Source organism: Lygodium microphyllum, chromosome 14 (assembly GCF_053477565.2).
Source record: "Lygodium microphyllum isolate KBCC chromosome 14, Lygodium_microphyllum_v1.1.10, whole genome shotgun sequence".
NCBI lineage: Eukaryota > Viridiplantae > Streptophyta > Polypodiopsida > Schizaeales > Lygodiaceae > Lygodium > Lygodium microphyllum.
Window position 1 is genome coordinate 152384296 of NC_141148.1, and position 6929 is coordinate 152391224.

Genomic DNA, 6929 nt, shown 5'->3' on the forward strand with positions numbered 1-6929 from the left:
CAATGTATTGCTGTGAGGATGTGTACCTTGCCTCAAGGTGCCACAAACTCAGTTGCTCATATGATGAATGCTATGCATAGAGTTCTATGAGACTATATTCCGCAGTATACCATGCCTTTTCTAGATGATGTGCCTATTAAGGGTTGTGTAGAAGAAGAAAAGAATGAAAGTCTTGATTTGCGTGGATGTAGACAGTTTGTGGCTGACCACTTGATTGCTTGTGAGCAAATATTGACATGATTAGAGGAGGTAAATTTGACACTTTCAGGGCTGAAATCTGTCTTTGGTGTTAATGAAGTCATTATAGTTGGGCATATGGTTGGATATTATGGCAGGAAGCCTTCTCCTGCAAAGGTGGATGCCATAAACAGGATTGCAGAGTATTGCTCGACTACTTCAGAGGTGCGGAGATTTGTGGGAGCTTGTGTATTTTACATGATTTGGATTCCTCATTTTGCTCATATAGCAGATGTTCTCTATCAGCTGCTTCGAAAGGGGCAGAAATTTCATTGGGATGAGAAGCATTCAAAAGCCATGCGTAAGCTCAAGAAGCTGTTGCAGTCAGCTCCTACTCTACGCAAGGCGGATTATCAGTGTGGATGGCCAATCACGTTGACAGTTTATACTAGCCCTATTGGCATAGGTTGGGCTGTGGGACAGGATGATGCTGATGGAAATAGGTATGCAATCCGCTTTGGAGCTAAAGTTCTTAATGAGCGACAAAGGAGATATCCACAGATCAAAAGAGAGTTGTGGGGAGTAATCACTGCACTGAAGTGTGACAAAGGGTATTTTATTGGAGCTTCAGTTGTTGTGGAAACAGATTGTTTGCCTTTGCTTGGCATGATTACTAGTTGCTCGACTCCAGATATAGCGATGCTTCGGTGGATTGCCTATATCAAATCATTGAATCCAGAATTTCGACACATAGCAGGAAAGATAATCCAGTTGCTGACATGCTATCTAGAGCGAGATATGAGGATGAGGAGTCAATGCTTGCAGAAGATGATGAGACAGAGTTTGCTGCTTCTGTCCTTGTTCATGATTGTCATGTATCTATTGTTGAAGCCTTTATTGAAGAACTTTATGTTGACGAGTGGCTGCAAATTGGACAGTATCTAAGTTCATTGACTCGAAGAGCTGATTGGACAGATGATGAATTCAAGAAAATCAGAAGGAAGGCTTATAGGTATTTCTTAAAAGATGGTTTTCTTTGGAAGCATCCAAAGAAGAGAGGAGGCTTGCCCTTGAGAGTAGTTTGTGATAAAGCGATGGAGATACAGATTATGCGAGAGTTTCATGAGAGCTCATGGACTGGACATAGAGGTGTGTGGGCTACCTATGAGAAAATCAAAGAAAGATACTGGTGGAAAGGGATGTATAAAGATGTTTCTCATTTTGTGGAGACTTGCAGGGACTGCCAACTTTTTATTCTTTAGTGCAACATCGTGATGAGTTGCATCCGACTTATCCACTATGTATGCATTATAAGTGGGTGGTAGACTTGGTTACTTTGCCAGTGGGACTTTGGTAGATGAGATATCTTGACTTGGCCAGAGAGGATCTTACAAACTATGTTGAAGGCAGATCTTTGCGGACAAAGACCACCACTACAGTATGTAAATTCTTGTTGGAAGAAATATTTTGCAGGTATGGATGTATAGGCAAGATTACAGCTGATCGTGGAGAGCTAGATGCAGATGAAGCTAGAGAATTCTTCTCACGGCTTGGGATTAAATTGGCTCTTACTACTGCCTATAATCCAGAGGGAAATGGCAAGAGTGAAAGAGGACATCCGCCGATAGTTAAAGCATTGGCAAAAGCTTGTAGAGGTCGGATTGGGGATTGGCCGAGATTACTACCTTTTGCGTTGTGGGCTGATCGCTCTACACATAGTGTGACTACTGGATACATGCCTGCAGAGTTGATGTATGGGCAAAAACCTGTCATGCCTATAGAAATTTGTGCTCTCACTTGGAGTGTTCTTCCGTGGCATGAGAATTTATCAAGGGAAGAGCTTCTAGCTCTTTGGATTCGTCAACTAGAGAGAAGGACAGAAGATGTGCAGCTAGCAGTTGATCGTTTGAAGGCAGCCTGTCTCAAAAATAAGGACAGGTTTGATTTGAGGCATCGCTTGAGGCCTAGAGCCATAAAAGAAGGAGACTGGGTTCTAGTCTACGACAGTAGTCTAGAAAATCAGCATAGTAGCATGAGAAAAATGGTTCAAAGATGGTTTGGACCGTATGAGGTGAAACAGGTTTTTGACAATGGTACCTATGAGTTAGCTGAATTAGATGGAACAGTATTGAAGGTGCCCATTGCTGGAAAACGAGTCAAGATTTTCAAGAGAAGAGAAGATGAAGAATATGCACCTGAAACGTTGACAGAAGAAGAGCAAGTAGAATAAAGACAAGTAGAAAAAGTAGAGAACATAGATGATGAAGCTGATGGAGAAACAGGTCTACTAGAAACAGAAGATGGACTCGACCTGTTTGTGGACTTGAATGATCCTGGATAGTTGGCATATCCGGAGGATGCGCAGGTTCAGAGGGGGTGGATGTCGTGCTGCTGCGCATCCGAGTCGTATACACCTCCATTTCTTTTGTTGTGCATTTGTGTTATTTTTTGCGTGTGATTCATTGTTTGTGTGATGCATTTCGATAATCTGCATCCAATGTACATATTCCCTTAGTGCATGTGTATGATTTTGTTTGGATGCATGATGTGTGTGTATTAGAAAAATATGAAAAACTGATGCCAAAGGACATTATCAAGCTGATAATTTTAATGATGAACTCGAAGAAAAGTGCAGGATACCATGGAATCAAAGGAAGCTTTATAGAAGCTGACATTTAAGCTATGAAGACAAAGGTGTGAATTCAGGAATATCATGTGCAATGGGAAAAGCTCAAGGAGTGCTGAACGGGTTCCCTTCTGGGTATGCACAGTTCTGGGTATGCACAGCTCTGGGTATGCACAGCATGGACCAGGTGAAGAGGTGCTAAAGTTATTTGATAAGATGCAATCTGAGGGTCACTCTCCCAATGCAGTCTCATTTATCTGCACCTTGAAAGCATGTGCTGACATAGGAGCACTTGCTAAGAGTCAACAAGTTCATGAAGCAATTGTTAGACTAGGTTGGTTGCAAGTGATATTCTGTTTGGGACTGCTGTGGTGGACATGTATGCTGAGTGTGCTGCATTTGGCATCATCGTTGTCATCTTTTCATTTGGGCACATATCTGGAGCACATGTCAACCCAGCAGTGACAATAGGGTTTGCAAGTGTAGGGAAGTTCCCTTGGCTTGATGTTCCTTGGTATATTCTGGGCCAGTTTGCTGGTGGGATCCTTGGATGTGGCATAGGAACATCACTTTATGGAGTGAGTTTAAAGATTGCTTTGGTAATACCAAATGCTGGGATCCCTTGGCTTTCTGCACCGTCTCAGAGAGAGACAAGGTGATAGAATAGCAAAAGATATTCTTAGATTTGTCCAAGAATATCAAGCTGTGGCGGCAAAAACCGATGGAGGAAGCTAAAAACACGGGGAAAAGCGAAAGGGAGGCCAGTAATGTCCGCCCTGCTATGGTTTCGGGAGGGGAGATTCAGGAATGAGGAGGCAAGGAAGAATCGGAAAATAAGGCGAGAAGAGACAAGCGAGCGAATCTTTTGATCGTTGGATGCAAAATCCAAATATTTTGCAGTATATCTTCTCTCTGCAATGCTGCATCAACAGAATTTTTCGACACATCTGTTCTCTTCGCCCTAGGAAAAATACTCGACAGACCTGAATGGACCTTCAAAACAAGTATTGGGTGCTTCGCCACGGTCGCAGCATTCCCAATCAGAAGGGCCTGATTGTGTCACATCTTAGAAACGGTATCCTGGAAGAGCATGGGCTCGCTCCCCAGGGTGTGGAATAAGCTCGAGCAGCAGGACAACTCTTTAAACAAGCAATTGAAGGAGAAAGCATCTCCTTGGACAAAGTGTGGATATTTTGCTTCCCCTTCAGCAGAACGAGAGACACAACAAAAGAAGTCGTGGATGTCTTGAAGATTGATCCTTGCAATGTGCAATTTGTGGAGGATTTACGAAAAAGTATCCAGAAAAATGGGCACGATGATTACTGCAAAAGAACGACAAACTTGAAGTCAACGAAGGCGAGCCTGGAGGAATAGAGCATTGACAGATGCTGTGGCTAGTATTCGCTGTAGATGAAGAAGAGTCGAGGAGGAGACAGACAAAAGAATGCGCTGCCGACTGGAGAGTAAAACATATTGCAAATAGATATTATCGATCGCTTTATAGGGGAGGCAATCGTTATCATCAATTGGCAAAATTAGAAGCAATTGTCATCATCAAATGATAATATCAGAGGCAATCGCAAAGTAGTGCAATCCGCCTCATCAACTGCTTGAAGAGATTGATCACCACTTCAATCAAATATCTGGTCTACCTGTCATTAATGAACAATTGAACTGCATCGGGGTGCTTTCTAAAAAGGACAAAATCAAAGCCACAAATGGGCTAAAATCAAGGATTAAGGAAGTGATGATCTTCCCTCCTATCACATTGTCAGTTGATAAAACTGTGTCAGATGCTGCAATGTTGATGCTGAAGAACAAAGTCCACCAGATTCCCATTGTAAATGGAAATAATCAAGTTGTTGGCTCAGCCATCTACACTTTTTGCAGACGTGATGTCAACAACTGTATATACAGCGAAACATCACTAGATAGCTGTCATTTCTGCAAAGTGACACTTGGCAGAGTGCTGGCTACTGGACCTGGTTTATTCTGAAATCCTAAAAAAACATCACTTGACTGCTGTCATTTCTGGATGCGATTAAGAGCATACTGCACTCTCGAGAGGTTCTTAAAGGTCTTGCCATAGTTATGATAGAAGCTCACATGCTCCATAGCTAAGGAGAAAATAAATCAGTCTTTTCTGAGATTAAAAAAAAAGGGACCTATCAAGTGTATGGTTGTGTGGTATCTGTAGAGCACATGGTGTAGCCAAATGATCCTGACAAAGCAGATTACTATGATCATTCTGACCATTATCACACTGATTCTCATGTAACTCACTTGACAAGAAATATATTGTATTTTGGCATCAACAATTCAATTTTCTTCTTGTTAGTCTCTTCCATTGCTGTACCTTGAACCCCGTGTTCTGCAGCCCTTGTGTGAACTCTACGACAATGGAATGATACAACAAATATAAGGCTAGGTTTAGCCTTGAGGCAAAATCTTGAGGTATATAGCATCACAGAATAGAAAGAAAGGCTAGTATTTTGAAAGCACTCATCATTGATAAAAGCATTGCACAAACCATTTATTCCATATTCACATCTAAGAGACTTTTTTCAACATTACACAAATCATATATTTCATATTCACAACAAAAAGAGTATCTTCAACAGTGCAAGAAGTCATGTTTTCAATATTGACGTAGAGTGAAGCTATCATTTGCAAGGTAGTGGTTGGACAACAAAAAAGACAAGTGCTCCAAGAGATCAATCAAGCAATCGAGAAGAAGAAGAAGACATTGAATTCTCAAGAGTGAGTGCCTAATCTCATTGCTACAGAAATACATATTGCATTTAGTTTTTATACATGATTCTTATTTAGAAAATTCTTTTGGTATTTGATCTTAATATTATTCTCAATACTAATCATGCAAAAGAGTAGTAGTGTGATTTATAGTAATTGTATGGATTGAAATGGTCATAATCAATGTAGTTTAACTCAAAATCAGAAATGAAGTAGGGAAAAGTTGAAAACCCGTTGTAATTAGTAGGTCAGTAATGTATGCCAACGTAACAAAAATCACCTGTGAAGTAGGAGCAAGCACGATGTGGACTGGCGATCATTCACTGCCTTGTTGAATTGCTGAAGCCTTGGAGCAAGATTTCTGATTTGAAGATGCACATAGTTTTGGTCATAATACCCTGATTCGAACCAGAAATTACAATGCATAATCTGTTTCAGTTTGAGAAAATGAAACAGTGGAGAGTAGTCAAAGAAGAGGAGGGGGATAGAACCGCCAAAGATTAGGGCTGCAACACCTGCAGTAAGAGAGGGGCGATAGGAGCAGAGATAGAGAGGATCAGAGATGCGAAACTTGCAACTGTAAAAACACAATAGAGAAAACGCTCAGTTAGAGAGTTGCGTGGAAGAGAGAGGGAGGGGAAGAGAAACTCATTTTGAAAAACGTCACGATTGGTTGTAAAGATTGACTCATGAAACGAGGCGTTGCCCCCAAACCCCCACCAGGGGCGCTGCCCCCGAACCGCCGCTGGGGCCATTGCCCCCAGATCCCCACAAGGGGGCGCTGCCCCCCGGACCCCCCCGTTGGGGGCAACGGCGTTGCCCCCAAACCCCCACATCGGGGGCATTGCCCTCGGACCCCCGCTAGGGGCGTTGCCCCCAAACCCCCATCAGGGACACTACCCCCAACCCCCTATTAGGAGTGTTGCCCGCATACCCCCGCCAAGGGCCCTACCGCTTAAACCCCCCATTGGGAGCTTTGCCCCCAAATCCCTACAACGGGCATTATCTCGAAACCCCAACTGGGGGCATTGCTCCCAAACCTCCATCGAGGAAGACATTACCCTCAAACTCTTACCACCATTGGGATATTGCCCCTATTTCCACAGCTAGAGATTTTGCCTACATACTCTCTATCCTACCCTATTAGAGATTCTACTCTCGAACTATCTCTAAGGTGGGTTCAAAATCCTCAACGATATTATACACTACATATTAGATACATGTAATATACATAATTTTACAAAATATGATTTAATATACTTAAATTATATTTATTAATTATTAATAAATTAATTTAATATATATATTTTTAAAATATATTTTGATAATATATTCCATAATATGCACATAGTACGATATACTAATATAACATGAT